The sequence below is a fragment of the Lissotriton helveticus genome, chromosome 6, assembly GCF_964261635.1.
Source record: "Lissotriton helveticus chromosome 6, aLisHel1.1, whole genome shotgun sequence".
NCBI classification, from domain to species: domain Eukaryota; kingdom Metazoa; phylum Chordata; class Amphibia; order Caudata; family Salamandridae; genus Lissotriton; species Lissotriton helveticus.
In genome coordinates, this window is record NC_136067.1 from 209,949,562 (window position 1) to 209,971,199 (window position 21,638).

The following is a 21,638-nucleotide window of genomic DNA, read 5'->3' on the forward strand; positions in this document are numbered from 1 at the left end:
GAAGTTACAATGGCACCAGCAGCACTAAAAACACGTTCAGAAGACACGCTTGCGAGTGGGCAAGACAAATAATTTAGAGCCAGGTTGGTGATCAGTCGCCATCCAGACCTTTTCCTATACCAATACACCAAAGGGTTCTCATTAAGACAGACCTTTGTTGGGTCATCCAAATAGGCCTGCACCACCGACTCAAGATTCTCCAGGGTTGCTCCACTTTGCGTAAAATCTGTGGCCTTTGCAGCAGTGGACCGAGCAAACCCATGCTGAGTTAGCCAATCCGCTTCCGACAATATTTTTTTTGGGCCTGGTGCAGGTGAGGATGATGACACGGTTGCTGGTGTCGTTAACGGCTGTGAGGGAAAGTGACTCCCTTCGGCCACAGATTCAGAAGTGGAACTTGACACCGGATGGCCTGCTGATTCATTTGTACTTGTGCTGTCTCCGAGCAATTTCTGCCGCTCTTTTTCGAACCGAGTGGCTGACACAGCGAGCCAATGTTTGTACTTTGAAACATCTGCTTCATCAAAAGGAATAAATGCTTTTGATGGCCACTAATAGTGGCACAAATGTAATGTTGTTCTGTATGTATGTTTTGAAGCCTTTCATTGTGAAGTAGGCGCCTTAATAACTTCTCCGCCAAATCATATGCTTCTTGCTTTTCAGCATGATCTCTGAACGTTGAAGACACCTCCTTCAGCTGGTGCTCTAGCATGACCAACAATGGGATAGCTTTGCCCAAAGAACAGTCCTCCCTGCTGACTTCACACGTGAAGACCTCAAAAGGACAAAGCATGTCTGTCAGGCTTGCAATTAGCTTCCATTCCTCCAACTCTAGCCTCATTTCTTTCTGAGTAGAACCCAGTTTATAGACATACTCATTTATTACCCCCCACTGCTCAGACAGACGCTCAAGCATGTAAAAGGTTGAGTTCCAACGTGTTGCCACCTCCTGGATTAGTCCTTTGACGGGCAGTTTACGTTCATGTCGAATGCTCCTCAGCTGCTTCCGGGCCTTAAAAGAATGGCTGAAATGTGTGCAGATTCTTCGGCAGATGGTCAGTAATTTGATGACTGGGTCTTCTTTTTTCAAGAATTCTTGCACCATGATGTTAATACTGTGCGCCAAACACGGCACTCTGAAATATCCACCATCAGTCATGGCCCTAACTATATTACTGCCATAATCCGTGGAAACATAACCAACTATGCAATTTCTTGGATGCCGCCATTCTTTGACCTTCCTGTTAAACTCCTCCAAAAGGTTAGCTGCAGTGTGAGATTTCTCCATGGCAAACATGCCTACTGTTGTTTGTTTGAGAGTAGCTTGAAAAACTGTGTCCGTGTCAACACCTGCTTTTTCTAACTGTGTGACCCCTGCAAAAGAGACCCAGTGTGCAGTGATGCACATGTAATCAAGGGCTTGGCAACTGGTCCACATGTCTGTTGTCATGTGGATAGTGTGAACAGCACTCTTCAGAATAGCTGCGCCAATCACCTCCAGCACATCTTGTTGAAGTGCTGGAACAGCAACCCTGGCAAAATAGGACCGGCTAGGAACCTTCCATTTAGGGCAGACTGTTGCCACAAATTCAAGAAAACCCATCCCTTCCACGAAAGAGAAAGGGAGAAGGTCCAGCGCTAGCATTTTAGCCAGCTTTGCGTTACACAGACGTACCGTTGGGTGGTTGCATTCAAATGGCGCCTCCGACCAGAACATTCCGCTAATGGTGGGCTGGACCATTTTACGTGATGATGATGATGATGACTTCTTCAAACCAGTTAGGCCCAGTGATGTAGTTTTTCGCATTGGTGTCTCTCCCAGACTCTTAGTGTGCCTCATACATGTTGCAGGGGTAGAGGGTGTGGGCGATACCACTACAATGCTGCTGCCAGGGGTACTGGGTGTACCAGAAAAAATGTCTGTCGCTTGTTCCCATCCCCCCTGCACGATCAGCCTCTCGTCATCATCAGATGCAATATCAAGGGATACATTTGGATTTGATTTTCTTTTGGCTTCCTCGATCTTCCTTAGGTGTGCCTCCCACTTGATAGTGTGGTGTTTTTTGAGATGACCTCTCTGGCCTCCGGTACCATAGTTGGTACCAAGCTTACCCCGACTAATCGAACAATCGACCATATTTTCCGAACTTTGGCTAACAGTAAAGAAGTCCCAAACTGGGGACTGGAAATGTCTGCTGATGGTGGAGCTGCTACTTTGACTTTCAATGCCAGATGAAGGGGAGGATGGGCGTGGCTGAAATTGTTTCTGTTGTTCAATTACAGCCCCACTACTTGAAGTCGAGCTGGATGGAGGTCCCTGCCGGCCCTTCTGACTAAAAAATATGGAAGCTGTAGGTCGTGTTGGTGTTGTAGTTAACTGCGTTGGTAGTGGTACCAGTGCCATGCCGCCCACATCCCGCTCAGCAGGCATTCGGGATAGGGTTAAAATGTCTGTCTGCTGCATGCCCGCTGGGGCTGGAGTGACGACTGTGATGACTGGGTCGTCGTCAGACTGTTCATCAGCAGCAGAAGACACTACTTCTTGTTCGTCGTCATCACCCATAAGTCGAAGCCTTGCGGGAACCTTTCTTTTAGGCTTAGCTTCCTTTGTCGGCTCATGGCGTGCCACACTCTCAGACTGCATTTGTGGGTTCCAATCAGGATCAAGGTCATCAGAATTAAGGGGGCTTGAAGAAGAACTTGTAGTAGTAGTAGCCCTCCTTGGCCTTTTTCTTGTTGGGGATCTGGAAGACAATGGATCACCCTCAGGAGGAGTGGCTTCCTCCGATGATACCTCCGCTTGAATATCAATTTCGTGATGTTCCCCTACTTCTGGAGGAACAAGCGTTGTAGGCGGTTGTGCCGCTCCATGAACCTCTAGTTGCACCTCTCCATGCACCTGTCCATGCGCCTCTACTTGCGGCTCTACTTGCGCCTCTCCTTGCGCCTCTCCTTGCCCATGTACTTGCGCTTGTACTAGTTGCACCTGTGGTTGTTGTTGTGGCTGTGGTTGTTGAACACTTGTCAGCTGAGTTACACCCAGTGTTGATTGGATGGTACTTTCTTGTGATGAGCCAACATCACTGGTCGATGGTGATTGAACAACCAAAGTGGCTGCCGCAGCAGCACTCATGGTCTCGGACCTAACTTGGCGTGGTGGCACTGAGCCCAATGAAGCGGAGGGGCTGCTTCCAGCATGGTCCCCGGCAGACACCACTGCTGCTGCAGGCGTAGTTCTTTTTCCCAAAAAAGGTGTCGGTGGGCACACCAGTCTCCTTGGTAGGTGGTGCCACTTGCTTCTTCTGCTCCTTCTTACTGGCAGTGGCACTGGCAACTTTTTTTGCTGAGGCGCTACGGCCACCTTTCTTTGGGGCCATCTTCTTCAGATGTCAGAACAGCAGGCCGCAGTTGCACGAGTTGCAGAGTTGTCTTGTCTGTGGCCACACGTGACGTCAGGTGACTTTGTGCTGCACACACCGCTGCAGGACTTCTTCCTGGCACTGGTGGTTCTCTTGTGCACCTAAAAGCAATGGAAGCCAGAGGAACATCAGGTAAACATCCCAAAAAGTCGAAAAGCACACAAAAATCACCACAATCCAATGCCATCTATGCCCTCAAGGATGTTTAAATACAAGACAACCCACAGAAAGACTAGGTCCATGCACCACTGAGTACCCCTGGGCATAATGGTTGAAAGCAAGCCAAACTGGGTGCAGGCCTGAGCACACTGCCTGGCTTCAAAATGGCCCCTTGACCCCCACCACATGGCCAGGCCCGGCCTGGACCAGGCCTCAAAATGGCCCCCACCCACATGGCCAGGCCCCAACAACACCCCAAAAAGTCGAAAAACCCACAAAAATCACCACAATCCAATGCCATCCATGCCCTCAATGATGTTTAAATTCAAGACACCCCACTGAAAGACTAGGTCAATGCACCGCTCACTACACCTGGGCCTACTGGCTAGTGAGGCTTTACAGGCACCCCAAAATAAATAAAAAAATCAACATATAACAGCTAAAATTCCATGACATAAATGAGAATTAAGTTGAAAAGAAAATCACTGAAACAGTTATATCATGCACCCATGACTAACCCTGGGCCTACTGGATACTGTGGCTACCCACAATATATATTTTTTTTTAAGTTGTGAAAAAAGTTTTAAGACTGTAGTTGCCTCAACTGCTATGCCCCAAACAAACAACATCAACTTACTTGTAAAATCTCAAGTCCAAAAGTGATCCAAACTCCAAAGTCCAAAAAGTCCTCAAATACAAATATCCAGCAGCAGCCACAAAAAGTAATTCTTCCAGCTCCAGATCCAAATCAAAAGTGACCAGGACATGGACAAAGCACTGGGAGGAGCATGCTGGACAGCAACAGGAAGGTCGAGGCTCTGGGGCACTTCCTTCCTCCCACCCCCCCAGAAAAATGGACTCCTTGCACCAAAAAGTGCAGCCAAATGTCAATCTGAGGAGTTATTCTGATCAAAATCATCATTTTCACAAGGTTTATGCTTCCTGCGGTGGATTTCTTGTGCAGGATTGCAATTTTGGGAAAGCGAGCTGTTCAAATCTCCCGCCGGAAGTCAGCTGCGCGCCGCATCTACGTGTTCGCTAAACAGAACACAGTAGCTAATCAGGTTTACTTTATAATTATTTAGGACACACCCAGCCTGTCTGTGCTGCGTGGACCACAGGTTTGTTTAAAGAAAGAAAATGTATTTTCATTTTTGATTTATTTCCATTGATTTATCCGTATGTCTTCAAAGGCATATTTGTCAAAACAATCGAATCAACATACAGACATTTATGTGCGCAATATATTCAAGTGTAGAAATTGTTCACAATAGATGCTCAAAATTCACGACACCAAAAAGCAAATTATTACATACAATGCAAATTGAAACATAAAAAACATTTCACAAAAAGAACCAGTCCTTTAAATTGTATACCAATGGACAGGCGGAAACAGAAATGCAATGAAACTGCCTGCCTATCTCAAAGAACCTGTGATTAGGTGTTTTTAGGATTGAACAGCTGGGGCCAAAGACAGTAATATTAGTTATTCCCTGGCTGCACCCTTCTTCCTTGTCACAGGCTGGGGGTCAACGTGTTTCGAACCATTGATGATTACAAGGTTCTCCTCAGGACGTGGACTGGGTGAATCCTTTTCTGTAAGACATGGGATTTGGTGTAAATATTGTGTTGCGATCACATATTAGTGGCCTCTCTGACTGGAAAGGAAAGATTTAAAGAGTTACCTGCAGGAAGCACGCAGGGGCTGCAAGAGTGATATGTAGCTTCTCGCGATATGAAATTTCTGAAAAAACAAGGGTCGGTGACCATCAGGACTACTCAACTCGACTGTACCCCACGGGTGCAAATTGATGCAAAAGGTGCTACCACCTGTCCTATCTGCACTTGAACTTGAGAGTGGGAGGAAGAAACGTTGATGAAGACGCCCGGGAGTTAGTCCCGAGGTAACAAGGGGTACTGCTCTCCTTCGCTTGAACACTAAATGGAAAGCGAAGAATGTTACAGGACATGTAGAAACCCTAGCTAGTGTGTTCCAAAACCATTTTGCAGACGGATGGATCGTATACTCACTCGGACGGAGACTGCAATCAATCCATTCCGCGACCGCCGGCATCTGACGTGTGCCGCCGCGGGCCGACTGCGGTGTATTTGAAAAAAAGGAAGAGCTGGGACGGCTCAAACCATGGCAATGGAAAGTGGACAGGACTTGCAAATTCCGCTGTCACTGGTACTTGTAGTTCGACAGCCGTTACAGGGAAAAAGTGCCCCGCCTGGGTACAGGAGATACAATGCAGGTTACGGTAATGAATCGGCAACACTGCCTCAGTCATATGTATAAACTTGTGGTTCCACAGCCGTAACAAGGAAGAGGAGCCTCGCCTGGACACAGAAGGTGCCCTGAAAGTTGCGGTGACAAATCGGTAGCACTGACTCAGTCATGTATATGCATTATAGATAAAGTTACTCGGGGTGCAATGCTGTAATACTGTACTGAACTATGAGCAGTAACGAACTATGATGTGTCTAATACTACCAATTGTTGCTTTTAATGTGGTATTTTGTATTTTAGGAATAAGTAAACCCTTGCGTGGAATGTGTATATATTACTAGGCGCCCACGAAGCATGAACACTTTTGTCACGTTGCACTGCCAACCTTTGGCACTTTTAATAGCATGGCACTTATCACTGATGGTCTCTGCATGTATATTACCACATGGCCAGGTCTCCAATACGACCCCATTCCAAGATGGCCGCCGCATAATTCTTCCCAAGTCCCCTCTCGCTGTCTATTCGCAGCCACCCGGTATATCCCTAACAGACTTCCGGCTACACAGATAGCCTCACACGGATTCCCGTATTGTTGGGTACCTTGACTATCGAGTCCACCGACGTCTGACATATCGCCCGATTGTGGAGCCTTATCGTGGCTACGCTACCAATCCACAGAAGGTAAGCACACCATGCCCTCGGCCATTGCAGAGTTATGCCGGCACCTTGCCCACTACTCTCCCTCATACTCCTCTGAATCATGTAATTCATTTTTCAGCTGGTTTGGTGGAACTGCCGCTTAACGGGAGCATCGCACTCCTAAACCTTACGAAACCGACCCCAAAGACCCCCCTACCGAGAGGGCGCCCACAAGAGGTTCTTGATACCCATCGCGGTGTTGAGACCATAGCAAGAGGTAATAAATAAATAATTATTATGCCGCTGCATCCTTTCACAGCGAGGGCGAACATAGCACTTAATGATTTAATATCGGATCCCCTAGGTTCCAAGACTTGCTTTACGTTCGCGCCATACGGATCATTCACAAACCGAATTATCCGACCAACGTTCCGCTCAGGTCAGCAGATCTGTTCCCCACATGTCACTTTCTGAGCACTGCGCCGTTCTTCATAACCCGTTAGCGTTATGTGCACGCACTATATTTTACTTCGGTTAGACTCACCCGATCTGCAACAATGCATCCCAGACCAAGAATAGTATTGACTGCAAGACCTCGTGGGTCACATAGATGCATTCGTGCACATGGTCACAAATGACGCACAGTCACTGCTACGTGTTCTAGCAGTAATATCTCACCGTGTGGCACCTAGCACAACGCACTTCGGAATTGTTCGTTCACCCCGGAGCCTAATTTTCAAACAGCCAGCACAATGATGGGTTTCTTGCCCTTCTGATCCACCAATTTACGCATGGCCCGGTGTAGAAGTGTTGTTACACACACAATAAGAGACAAGCATGTGGTACACCTGTGAATGTGGCTTGACATATGAAGGACGTTTTTTAACAATTTCTGTAATTTGTGAACTCTGATTAATTTTTATGTCTTTTCTCCTGTCTTTATTCCCACAGGCGCTTTAAATTAAAACAGGCAATTAATTACAAAGTCCTGATGATGATCCCGGTTCATTAGGAGCCAGGGGATCGAAACGTTGTCGACATTCTAAACAGTGCTGCAACATATCAATTGAGTTTATTGTCATTGCATTGACTGTTTGTCTAAACTTGCGCATTGGTTAACTATTTGCAAGGGACATGTGGCTCCTACGTTTTTCTGCCGGATATTGTGTGTTCTTTCTACTTCTACTTTCTCTAAACTGTATGTTAGTTTACTCATGGATAGGTACAGGCTTGTACTCTATCAAATGCTGGAATTGACCCTCTACGTGGTTACTTAATTGTTTTTGATCATGTTGAATAAATATTCCCTGACCCGGCTGGGTACAGGGACAATAGATATAGCACTGACTCAAGTCTATAACTTTATTGGGTTGAGGTAGGGAGCAAGGCGTAGGCGCTGTCACCTGCAGGGTGGGGAGCAAAGGGTTAGCAGCATGAATGCAATTATACAAGTGAGGATGGAGTTAATGATGAGGCATTAGTATGTACCTAGTAGGTGTCCCTCTCCAAATTCACCGTTGATCAGACGCCTGTGGATGCCACTGTGACGGAATATGTATGCGTTGTGTGTGCTTCCTAGGAATTGGGCTACGATGTCCATTATGATGATGTGCTTGGCATTGCACACGATCTGCACGTTGATTGAATGATATAACTTCCGGTTGCGGAAGATGTATTCGTTGGCTGAGGGAGGACAGATGAGGACATGCGTGCAGTCAACACATCCTATCACATGGGGAAATTGTGCCACCTGGTAGAACTCCCGTTTGGTGCGGTTCAACTGCTGTGGGGATGTGGGGAAGGTGATGTGGCGATGTATCAAAGTCAGCATGGCATCTAGGAATTTGTGGAAGAAGCTTTGCGACACGCCTCCGGCTTCTGCTATTACCCCCTGGAAGCTTCCAGACGCCAGCAGGTGCAGGCTGCATAGGACCTGGAAATGGGCTGGGATGGCGTTGGTTCTTCGGGTCTGGTGCTGCAGTAGTGGTTCCAGCTCAGCAATGAGGCGCATGATCATAGCCTGGCTCAATCTGTACTTGTCGTAGATCAGTTCCTCTGTCTGGCCCAGCAATGTGATGCGCACCTTGAAGACCCTGCCCTGGATCATCCTCTTGCGCTGTGCAAGAGCGTTGATTCTCCTCCTCCTAGCAAGCACGTAGGAGGCAGCCATTTTGGTAGACATACAGGGTCTCCAGAGGCATATTTAAAGGGTTTCTGATTGTCTGCACCCGTTGTTATTTTATTTTTTCTTCCTTCCAATAACTTTACCTCCAGTTTGTGATTCCCCTTATTTTGCTCATGCAAAATAGCGATTTTGCGCATTTTCGGTATTTGCGAGTTTTGATGCATTTCCTTGCGATTCTTTAATAGCGATTCGGTATTTCAGGAGGCTGGTTTCTTTCTCGGTATTACCGATTGGCTAATTTGCAATTCGGTATTTTTCTGAGGGGATTATTTAGCGATTCTTTATTTTTGAAGGATATCGTGTTGATGCATTGCATTTTCAGGATTTGCATTCGGTATCGGCCTGTTTTACCGGATCGCTAATTTACTGGGAGGTATTTTGCTTGGTGCATCTGCCAGTTAGTTGTTTGGGACCGAAACTGTGGTCACAAAATGTGATACCTACCATAATAAATAGCTATTTGAAAGGCAGCCAATTTCCAAATAGTGATTCGGTGTGTCTAAACCCATTTTACAATTTGGTTGCCTGTTTTAAAATAGGAAAGTGGGTTGAGTAAGTAAAAACATTATGTTTTGCTTTTGCAAACTCTGTGATTATGTAAATTGCAGGCTTTGCGACCACAAAATTACACTGCGTGCTTCCCTCTCTAAAGGCCAGATGTACAATATCTACCCTTTCTAATAAGAGCTGCTGTAATTGTTCCCCCAGGCAAAGGGTCCTTCTTTCCTTGTTCTTTTCATTCTTTTCATCTTTTGTTATCTCTTTTTCATCTGCGTCCTTTTTATTTCTTTTTCGTTCCTCTTAGCCTTCTTGTCATCCTGCTTTCTTTCCTTCCATAATTTTTCTTCTTACCATTCTCCTTTCTTCTTTCTCGCTCTCATTCCATTTTTATCTCACTTATTTTTTTCTTTCTATCTTTCTTTACATGTTGTTTGGTTACACAGCCATCCCAAAGCATTTTTTGGGTGTCTTCTTTCATGAAGCGTTATTTATTAACTTCTATTTTAATCTTGTGATCTAAGAGTTACATATTAAAGTTAAACTATTTAATCTGTCCAGCAAGCTCGCCATTCGACTCTGAAGCTGGTACAGCGTGCGCTGAACTACGCCCTTAAGCACAGTGCACTTAATGTTTCATTGGAACCACACTTGTATTGATAGGTTATGCTCTCTTCAGAGGAACGAATAAAGATTGATGTTAAAAAGAGAAGAGAGAATCCATAGCACAGAAGCAAAGTCTGCGCTGCGCCCTAGGCACTCATTTGTAATACAGTGAAAAGATGAGAACAAAAAGTCAGGTACACTCTGAACTTCCAAGGGCCACAAACATATGGGTAAATGGAGGTATTATGGATCTATGTGTTATGCGCATTTGTAAAGTACACTATCACCCGCGAGGGTATTCTGGCACTCCAGAAAATGATCTCTTTCTAGATATGCGAGTTGTTTAGGACTGGGCCCTGTATTATCTCACCAAATGTCAGGGCACTGGTATGAAAGCCCTAAGTGAGGACATAAGGATATCATTTTGTATTGCAATGGAAATGGAAACAAGCCCTTGACCGTTTTCCTTTTTCTTTATATAACTATCAGTAGTGGCTGGCATCTACTGGGGGCAGGGGGCAAAAGGGTGGGTGGGTGCATAAGCAAATAAAAAGCACATGGTCAGCGACTGGCTGCCGCCCCCTCCCCAACTGACCACACCAACCCCCGGGCACATGAACATGAAACATGGTTATCTTTGGAAGGCGGGAGGTCGCAAGACCCCCCGGCCGTATTTATTAAGATATAAAAATAACACATTTTTAATCGCATGGTAAACAATTTATACAAAAATCAGCAGGACATTAGATACAATATTGTCAACAAGTTTGAGAGACTAACCTTAACAGAAACTCTAATACAGATTGTTTCCTAACCGAATCTAACATCCTCATCTAGATTTTTGTATACTACATTTCTGGCCATATGGCAAGGTGGCTAACCAGTGTCAGGTCCTACTAGCTGCGCCTTACCTAGAGATGTGCGCATGCGCAATCGGGCCCGGTAATTACCCGGTCCACGCCGTGAACTCCATTTACCCACTAAAGGAGGGCCCTTACTCTGCGCCATCCGGTGACTTCATGAGTATGCGCGGGCGGGGTGGCTACCAGCCTAAGGAAAGCGTGACTACTCCAACCCAAGCCCCTTTGAAGCACCAGTTACCTTGCCCCTGAAGTTCTAGGAGGGGCCAATGGCTCCCTCCCCCTGGGCGGGAACCTCCATCGGATGATGCCCGCCCCCTCAGACCTTAAAAAACGGATGTACTGGAGGAGACGAAAAGCGGATTCTGTGTCAGATTTAGCCATCAATGCCCCTGGTCCCAAAGCACGCAATAAGTCAACAGCCTGGTCAAATGAGGCATACTTTACACTACAAATCCCTTCATCTATCGCTTCGTTCAAGGATGCTCCTCTTGGCGCGGACAGGTTGTGGATCAGTCTAAATTCGCCTTTCTCTTTTTTGAGTACTACTCCAAGCGGTGAACACACAAAATTGGGGACAGGCACCTCCTTGAAGGGGCCAGCTATCCTGCCTAACGACAGTTCCTTTGTAATCTTAGCGGACACCACAGTTGGATTCTGTTTTACTGACAATTGGTTCCTGCAATGTGCGCTACCTGTGTAACCCACCGCCGGGATCCTAAAACCTTGTGAAAAACCTTCCTGCAGTAGGGTGGCCGCTATGTGGTGAGGGTACCTATTCAACCATGGGATCATTGCTAACACGTCTATTGGTGTGGCGGGGCCCAACCCACCTGAATTACTCTGGCTTACCCCTTCCCCTATGACCGTGATTACCTTGTTTGGACCTGCAAGTTGTCTCGGGGTGGGATGGGTGACCACAGACTGCACATGCATGTCTAAATCTACAGGTGCCCTGGACCCTTGTGCAGGAGCGCTTATTAAAGTCCCAGCGCACCCCTTTTCTCTCTGACCCCCCCCCTATTCTTCCCCGGGGCCTCATTCCCATGGGTTGATCGAAAGGGCTGTTGAGGCCTGGCGGAGAACACCCTGATTGCACTGGTGGCCTGAGATGGGGCTGTGTCACCTGAGAACTGCTTGTGCCAGGACATAGAATCCACTTTGTCCCACGCCAGTGATTTATCAAATTCCTTGGCCTTCCTGAAATTAACATCATACTCCTTCCACGCATCCCCAGTGTATTGATCGCTCCACCCCACAATCCTGCTCTGGTAGCAAGCCATGGCTGCCTGCACATTTGGGGGGCGTTCAGCCGTAATAGCCGAAAGGACGGAAAAGGCCCTGATCCAGTTCTTCAAAGTCTCCTCTACCCTGAACCTGGAGCACTGTGCCCTCCATTCACTTGGATGCATCCATTCCTTCAGTACCTTGGCCTGCTCCATTTCCCTGTTGTCTAGCAACAAAGAAAAAATGTATACATATTTTCCCGCCCAGATCAACTTTTACCGCCTGGGACACATGTTGCCCCAAGTTTTCACTCCTGGATGGCACTAAGCCGTCTCCCAAGAGCGGCAGCGACACCTCCTTACCATTTACGGGCACCTGGGCCGGTAGAACACTATCTCCATTCGGCTGGGCGGGACTGGAACCTGCAAGGGAAGATGATGAGGGCACCGCAATACTGTCCGCCGCATTTGCAGCCTTAATCTTCTCAACCAATTTTTTCGCTTCTGCCTCATGGTCAGATGAGGCAAGACACACACCCCCCTTCTGCAGCCACGGCAGCAAGGCCGTTATCTGAGATACCAGTTCTGGAGGGACTGAGTCTAGATTACCTGCTGGGAGCGCAGGCGCCACTGGGGGCATAACCGGTGGCAGAGGTGTAGGAGGCAAGGGGGCGGCCGGTGGCGGCAGGCCCGTGACTGGGATTGGTACCACGGGTGAGGGGGCAGGCCTCGCAGGAGGGAGCGCCGGCGGAATGGCAGGAGCCGGTGCTGCAGGAGCTGGAACCACAGGCATAGGTGCCAGAGGGGCCGGAACCGCAGGTACATGTGTAATAGGTACCGGAACTACTGGCTCAGGGGCCGGGGCAGTGTACCTGGGCTTCTTGGCCTTAGACCTCTTAGGCGGGGTAACAAAATCCCCCCTTGGCAAGGGGGCCGACCTCTGGCGAACAGGCCTACCAGATGGGCCAGGGGCATCAGCAAACCTCTCATTGATGCGGGCCTCTAATTCATCGGCTTTCCCCAATCGTCTGTTAATGTTGCTCATTTCACGCATCATGGCCTGCATCATAACCTCCATCCTGGACCCTCCTTTACCACCCCTTGGCCCTGGCATGTTCTAAACCACAAACCACTGCCTACACTCTTAGTGTTACAATTGAGCGTACGTGTGCTTTGTACCTTCACCAGATGGAGGATGTCCAGGGGGCTGTAAGCACCATGCAACGGCAACCGCAACACCACCGGCTTATCCGGCTATGTCAGGAGTGAGTAAACCTAGTGTAGACCCACCCGGCGGCTACCAGGAGCGATGAAATGCTAGCCCCCCCGCTCTCCTCTTACCGACCAATCCTGCGTACTCCCTGGCGGTATTGTGTCCGCAACCATGTCCTACGTCCACCTCCTTGAGCTGATCAGTCGAAATGCAGCACTGTTCTCTTTAATCGCCTGTAATAGAAAATGTATCAATACCTGGGAGTATGAGGCAGGAGCAGTTGTTAAAACAATTATCTAAAGAGGGTTGCAGTACTTGGCAGCGTGAACCCCTTTTGTCCACCACCCTCAAGACTGTCTTTGCCTGTATATCCTAACAATTGAAAGAACCCCTGCTTTCTATTTAACAAGGCACCAAAATTGAACAATCAGTCCGGGTAAAAGAACCCCTGCCTTCAATTTAAAAACGACACCGAAATTGATTAATCACAAAGAAAAGAGCATCAACATGAATCAGCCCCAAAATTTTAAAAAATTTCTCAAATTCAGCAATTAAAGGCAACCTTTCCCCTGGTCGCCCATCCCGGTCCTGCCCTGGTCGACCCTGCTTCGTAACCTACTTCAGTTCCCTTGAAGAGCCGGCTAATTTCGTAGCGCGCTGCAATGCGGGGAAAAAGGAACAATCGGTTAAACTGCCTGTGTGGGGAACGGAAAAGGCGGGGGTTCAGCGTGCCGATTCTATTTAGCTTCAACACCTTTCTCAGTGGCACACTCACGCGGAGCTCCAGCAGCTGCAACCTCGGATACGGGCACCAATTGCAGCATACACTCCGGCTGCGCTGTTTCCCGCCAACCCGCACCCGCCGAGAAATACCTCGTTCCTCCAAGACGTTCCCCACAGCCGGAAAGTAAAGTATGCGGCGCTCCACGTGGCTCCGACGCCCCGATGGGACCAGAAGATCGCCGGGCAACCGCCGCTGCACACCACCAATGAAGCCTGCACCGATCTCGGGCGACCGCCGCTGCACACCGCCGCTGCACAACGCCAATGAAGAGCCTGAAAATAAAATCGACAAAGTTACTAAAACCAGAAGCCCCGAGCGCAGGGCACGACACGCTGTGGGGGAGCGTCCAGGGAGCAAGAGGGTCTCCTGGGCGCTCCCCGCTTCTTTATCCCCAAGGGGCCCGGTGGGGGGGGGGCGGCTACGTCCCCCACCCAGCCCCTCTTGCGGCCCGCCCCCCTGACCCGGAAGTCCTACTATGACATCCGGGTCAGGGAGGGTGCCAACCAATCGGTGGTGGGGTGCGCCCGGGAGGGCACGCCCCACCACCGAGAGGCACGGAGGAGGAGGCGGTTGCCGCGCCGCCATGCGGGCGGGGGGGCCAAGAGCCCCCACTTTTCAATTAATTAAATTTAAAACTTACCGTATTCAAATGACACAACGTCCTCCTGGCTTTGGACCTCTTCTGCTGAGACTGCAGTGCGGGCCCCAGAAAACTCCTTTGACCAATCCTGGCGCTGTTTACTGATTGGGTGGAGCGGCCTCTCTCGGCGCTTACCCAGCGCACTGGAGGCCTGCACTTGCGCTCAATCCAGGTATCTTTAGGCAGCTGGACTGAAAGGTTTAATGTGCGCTCAATCCAGGTATCTTTAGGCAGCTGGACTGAAAGGTTTAATGTCCGCATGTCTGTCTGGCTTTCACAAGATGCCCGGCCAAAGACACATGAGCACTTTAAACAGTGCACCAGCAGCCCTCTACCCACCACTGCACAGCAGAAAAAGAAATACAGACCGGTGCACTAATTGTACCATTGCAATGTGAATAATTAATGTTTCTAGCACTTAAAAAAAGCAATAGAGCAATTTTGTGGCGAGTAACAATTCAGTGTTGTTGATCACAAAATGAACAATTAATGTAGTCTACTGAGAGTTAAGGTGGTCAGTGATGTTTCTTAGAACAACACTGCCAGCATTTAAATGGGTTCATTCTGGTTTATGTGACTTTGTTGCAGAGCATGAATTTAAACCCTTTTGCGTTTCTGTGCACAGACCACAGCTGTATGGTGCTTACTGATAGCATTTAATGTACTGCTGCCGATTTTTTTTAGCAAATACTCCAAGCTTCTTTGAAAAAAGGACTTGCTTCTCCATCCTGTGCAAAGTAAGTAGAAATGTAGATCTTTAACTAGGTGTTGGAGCCAAGTGGTTGAAGCCTAACTTCATCTCTGGCTGCACACGTTGCTCTTGACCAGTTCATTGTCCATGCAGGTGAAGGGTGTTCAAGAGCCAGTATATGTGGCAACAGTGGCATACATCAGATAGTATTAAACAAAATAGTGACTGACCCAAGGGGTGCTGGGACATCATCTTGAACAGCACAAATTAAATAGATGTGTGTGTTGAGTTTTCGGGGTTGTTCCCAGGTATAGATTTTGTTTTATTTTGATCTTTTTGTTTACTTTGTATGTTGGAGAATTTTGTCACAGGACACCAAGGCAATACAGGGAGTGCAGAGAGGGACTTTCCATATGGTGGTAAGGGAAATGCGGCAATAGGCTACTTTTAGTGGGGTGGGGGACTGGAAAATGCCACAGGGATGGGTGGAGCAGGGGGAGGGGGGTTTAGGGATCATTGGAAACCTAACCTCGTAAACATCTCTCAGGGAAAAGACACAATTCTCTTGTAGACATTTATGTAATTTTAAATACATATAGAGTGCACTGGTTTTCTCTGATCCAAATAACCCTGAGTTTTCAAGGTGTCCTTGGTTTCTGTGACTATCTTCCACACCCGGTATTAACCCAGTATTTACCAGTAGTCAATTCAGGCTCCCTGACCCTTATTCAGTGTTACCAAAATAGTTCTACACTAGTATAAATTGTATTTTTAAAATTATCCTTAATGAGCTCATTAATGTTTTAAAGAGACAAAAAAATTACCTACTTGCTTGCCTAACTCTACCCACAAACGTAACTATTTTTGATTTTATTTTCCATGCACTTAAGTTTAGTACACTTACGCCCTACACTCAACACACCGATCTCACAAAAGGGAGCCACACAATAGGGTGAGCCTTCCCAGGATGCCTCCTAGTGTTAGACGGGGAACCTGATGATGATACATGCATCGCTGTGTGGGCAAGGTTTACCATCCTATCAGGGACGACTGTTCCAGACTGTTGGTATTCCAAATAAGTGCTTCCCTAAGTAACTGCAAAGAATTGTCAATTTGCTTCTGTACGATATCCAGAGGATAGCCTTGCCTTTTAAATATTATATATATATGTCTTTATTTTTTAACAAGCATGGTGAGACCTTAAAATGCAAGGGTTAGTTTCATTTGTATCCACTGTAACATGATAAAAATAATTTTAAACATATTTTCAATGGAACCTCTGCTTCATAAAACTTTATATACCCTATGAATTACAGCTTTCTTCCTTCAAACTGGACTAGAACTTCCAGAATAAATACACCAGTCTGTTACGGAAAAGCCAAAGCCTGGAAACATGGCAGCCTTTCTTAAAAACAATGAGTTTAGATAATATGGTCTATGTATCACTCACATTCCAGATTCTACTGCAGGTGAATGAACAGCCTGACCTTTCTTTCCAGCCAAGAAAATATAAGAAAAGTATTAATTCCTACTAAAACTGTACTATTAAGAAAACTCAGTCAAAACCAATTGACCAAAAAAATTATTGAGTTTCATATTTTATGAGCCGTAAAATGTTCAAACAATAAGGATCGATCTAAATATAAGCAAAAGTAACTCAGTTTATCAATTAATAGTTTCCCTTTAAGGTGAGATTTTCTCATCCTTGGGCATAAGGGTGGTCTGTCTTGATGACCCTGCAGTTGCTTTCTACTCCTCCCAATTAGATTAATGTGATGTCGTTTTCCACAGCTTGTGGCCAAGATCAACTAGGAAAACAAGAAGGCAAACTGACTCAGCCATCACCATGACTGTAAAATTCATGTTTTCTTTATAGAGCTATCCTCCTCTGTTGGAGTCAAACCCATATTTTAATCATAATGTGAGCATCCATATCTTGAAGAGGACTACCCCTGCTATAATGCTTGCCTTGGCATATGAATCTAATTATTTGCATATTATGGGCATCCATAACAAGATGGTGGTCACTCCTAGTAGAATGCTCACCTAACTATAAAAGTGCTAATTTTTAACATATTGTAGGAATTCATGGCAGGTGCCCACTCCTCATATAATATTGACCTAGGCGTAGTGGTGGTAATTATTAGCATATTGCTGGCCTCCATGCATAATGGGGCTCACTCCAGGTATAATGCTAGCTTTAGAGCAATAGTGGATGTGAGAAATCTGGGTCTGAGCATCCCATGGCAGTCCAAAGTATTGGCCCCAGTTTTAACAACTTGCTTCTGGTATGCTCAGGTCCCAGATACTCGGCACTAAGTACCCCTTTTATCACTTGGCTTTCAGGGTGGCAAAACAGACCAGTCAAAGTTTTATTCAGGGAGGTGCCGTGGGCACAAATAAACACGTACATCACTGTCTGAGACATGCTTTTCGTTTTTAGGAAAAAGTACTTTATTAGATAAGTTAAACCCAAATACTATGCACACAATTGCGAAAATGTGTTAATGACAGGTGATACTACCAATTGGCCAGTCTGAAGAACCCTCACAAACAGAGGAACGCACAACAAGGAAGGGTCACAGTCACCTAATAACCCCTTAAAAGCAACCTAGTCGGCCTGTGTTAGAGGTACATTTAACAATAACATCTAAAAACACAAGATATGCATTTGTCAACAAAAGTCAGGCCTCTTGGCTTGCCAAGGTTGTCACTGCCGGAATATAAATTCTTTAATAAGTATTTCCATAAACATTTCAGCAATATGGAAAACATCAGGATAAAATCAAATATGCACTGGTCATAATGTTATCTGTTAGCAAGTCATTTCTAAAGGCTTCAACAGAATGGCACTAGCCAAAATACAAATTAGACATTTCACTCAGTATATTATTTCTACCTTGATCAAGGTTGCCTAGCAACCACAGAGGACACAAAAACAATGGTCCATGCTCTCCAGAGAGCTCAGGCCTAAAATCCCAGGTCTGGAATGCTTAAAAATTTAGTCAACCTTCTCTCATTTATAAAATGTGCTATAAGTACTTTATTGTGGTCTGCTGCACTCTTCATACATCAAAGATCTTGCATCAGTACGCACTTTCTCAATTACTTATTGCCTCTAGAATTAGTGTGCGGAAGATATTCTTGTCTTTACCAACGGCCAGCTGTTCAATAGCACAGTACGGCCAAATAATCCGTACCCACTTGATTTTAAAACAAATACAGAAAAAGAAAAAGACAAGAAGTGGTGAGTCAGTATCTCACGTGCGCACCACCAGAGGAGCTACTGGTAGGTTCTCACCAGCTTGCCCACACATCCTCCTCCGATGCCAACACACTTTCTGCCCAATTACCTCGTTTCAACAGACTGCAGGGCTCAATGACAATGGACTGCGTGGCTCAACAAAAACTCATCGCATGCATCAGAAAGCGGTTCATCAGCGAGGCTGCACTTACTGCGTGGATCGGAACCAACACATCGCCTGCATCCAGGAGATTAATGACGACGCATCAGCTTCTTTGCTCCTCGCATCATTCAGAGAGCCAGTCAGGTGTTGAACCACCGAGGAAATGCCCTAACGTTCCTGCCATGTCAAGAAGCAATGGCCTCTGGATAAAGGGTCCTGTAGTGATCTCAATAAGATGTAGAAACAGGAAATAGAGAACAGATGTTGACTGGAATAAGTATTTAATCCAGAGAGAGAATAAGTACATGCAGTTCCAGTAAAGGTACATCAAGAATGCTATAAGATTCACTAGTTACTGTTGCCCAGTACTCAAACATTCCAATTACATATACAACATTCTAGTTAAAGGAACATGCCATTACTACACATCCTCCTTCTTACTAAAAACAAAAAGGAACATAAAAAAAACAAATAAATAAAAAGAAACAACATAAAATTAATTAATAAACTATAAAGAATTCATAACATTCTGAACTCTACTATTTACGCACTAAAATTATTTTAGTGAATTTCGTTTCTTCCAAAGTGAACAGAACAGAACATGTGAGAACGGAATTGTGAACTCACCCCTAACCATCCCCCTTTTCCAAAATGCAAATGTAAGGGGGAAAAATTTTACTAAATCATCAACAAATATGTCATCAACATTTGATTTTTAAAATTAAATCTCAATGTTCCGAACACAATTAACTTGAACATCACTATCATCAGACTCAGAAACAGATGAATCATCTTCATATTGAACATAAGTAACTTTTTTCTTAGAAAACTTCTTATTTTTTCGGTTGCAAACCCTTGAAAAATGACCTACCAATCCGCATTCTATACATTTTGCATGTTTGGCGGGGCACCTCTCAAAAGTAGCGGCATGTGAATAACTCCCACACCTATAACACACCACGTCACTAAATTTCTTTCTTTCACTACTTTCATTGAATTTCTTCCTTTCACTACCCTCCCATTCCTTCCTATCACGAAAATCATTATTTCCTCCCTCCAACTTATCTTTATACCATGCTTTCTTCTCAACTACTTTGGCAACTAATTCCTTCTCTAGCTTGTTATCCTGCGACAAAGTGACTTTTGCACATCGGTCAGACAATTCTGCCTTTTTAACTAAAGCCACTATATCTTTAAGACACTTGTCTCCCTCTACCCACAATTTTTCCTGTAATACCTTATTCTTAGTATACATCACTACCTGGTCACGTATAAAGTCATCATGTAACTGAGCAAATTCACACTTCCTTGCTAACTTTTTTAAGGCCGAAACAAATTCTTCTACCGTCTCATTTTTCTCTTGCTTCCTGTGGAAAAATGCATGCCTAGTCACAGCAATTGATACTGAGGGAGAGAAATGATCATCCAAATCCATCAAAGCACATTCAAAAACATTAGAATTACCCTCCACTCTTTTATGTGAGTGCATATCCTGAAAAATACGTAAACCTTCCGGACCAAGCGAATATAATAACATCCTCTTCTTCCTTTCCGGCGAGAACGTACCATTTACGTCCTCTAAATTTGCTATATAGTTTAAAAAATATGCTTTCCAATCTAACCAAGTAATTAACGGTTTTCCAGGAATAGCTAGAAATTCTTTGGGGGAATTGATTTGTAAATTTGAAGTTAAACGTACACCTGACGAACCCTCGTCCCCAGTACCTGAATTCCCGGCTTCCAAAGACATACTCAAATCCAAAACTTAACTAACTATTACGTGAAAGATAAGTTAGTGAATAAAATTAGCAATATAACTACTTCTTGAATGAAACGTCAGTAAATAAACTAAACTTTTTTTTTTAAATTAAAACATTTCATGAAATTAAGACACCCATATTTCTTGAAATTAAAATACCTCATGAAATTAAGACAATTAAATAACCACAACGTGATACTCAAATAATTATTACGTGAATGATGAACTAGTAAATAAACTAACACCTCAAGAACTTCCTAAACCTCATGAAATCTCTGCTGCATGTATACCCCCTCCCTTTCCGTTCGTGAAATTTCTTTTTAGTATGTTTCTTGTATAATTAAAGAAAATGAAAATATGACCACCAAAATGAGTAATTGGTACCCCTTTGTTACTTTGTAAATACTGTTAAGTTAATAAAGATATAATAAAAACACATTTCCTTGGACATTAATTTTCAGCATACCAGTACTTCAGTACTATGAGAGAAAAGTGTAACTTGAATGCTGTGCGCATCAGCGGTGAGCACTTTCCTGCTTTAATGTTGTGCGTGCCAGCGCAAAGTACTTCACCAAGGAACAGCACTCTTGCCAAAACCAAGAAGATATGGTCCAACAATGCTCGAAATGGGTTTTATTCCGTGAAACACGATGTTCGTGAAAGGTTGCTATGGAAATCCGATATAGTACTTGTAAAGATGGCCGCTGCCGTCGAAACTGATGATGTCTGAAGTGCGTGTTGATGTCACAAGCTATGTGTGAAGACGTTGCCACGGAGCTCCGATATTATAACCTTCAAAGATGGCCACTGCTGTCAAAACTGCGCGATGACGTCACCTTTTATGCGTGAAGACGTCTTCTTCCGCACAACTTCTGAAGATCCAAACAGCAGACGACGTTCCGTTGCTCCAGAAGGCGTTCTGAAGTAGAATCCCGGTGTTGCGTGGCTCGAGGATTTTAACAATGTTAGGTTTTTCAAAGGTAAACACCTTATACCGAATCGATTTAATTTGAAAAATTATCAATCCCGGTGAAGTTTAAACACTCACTCACGTCTGGTGCTGCCACAGGGTAACTTGTGACTTTTCGTGCTTCAGCTACCAAAGATTCCTTTCCTGTAGAAACGAAATGAAAGCGAGCAGCGCAAAAACTTCCAAGTAGCGCAAAAGCTTACCAAATCATGTAGTCCGTTTTGATAGTTTCCTTTTCAATTGAATTTCTATAATTATGATTAGTTGAATCCACAAGATGATTAAAAATAGAAAAGCCACATCCAAAATAGGTCTTTTAGTCATTCATGTCGCCATCCATGTCGCCAAAAAT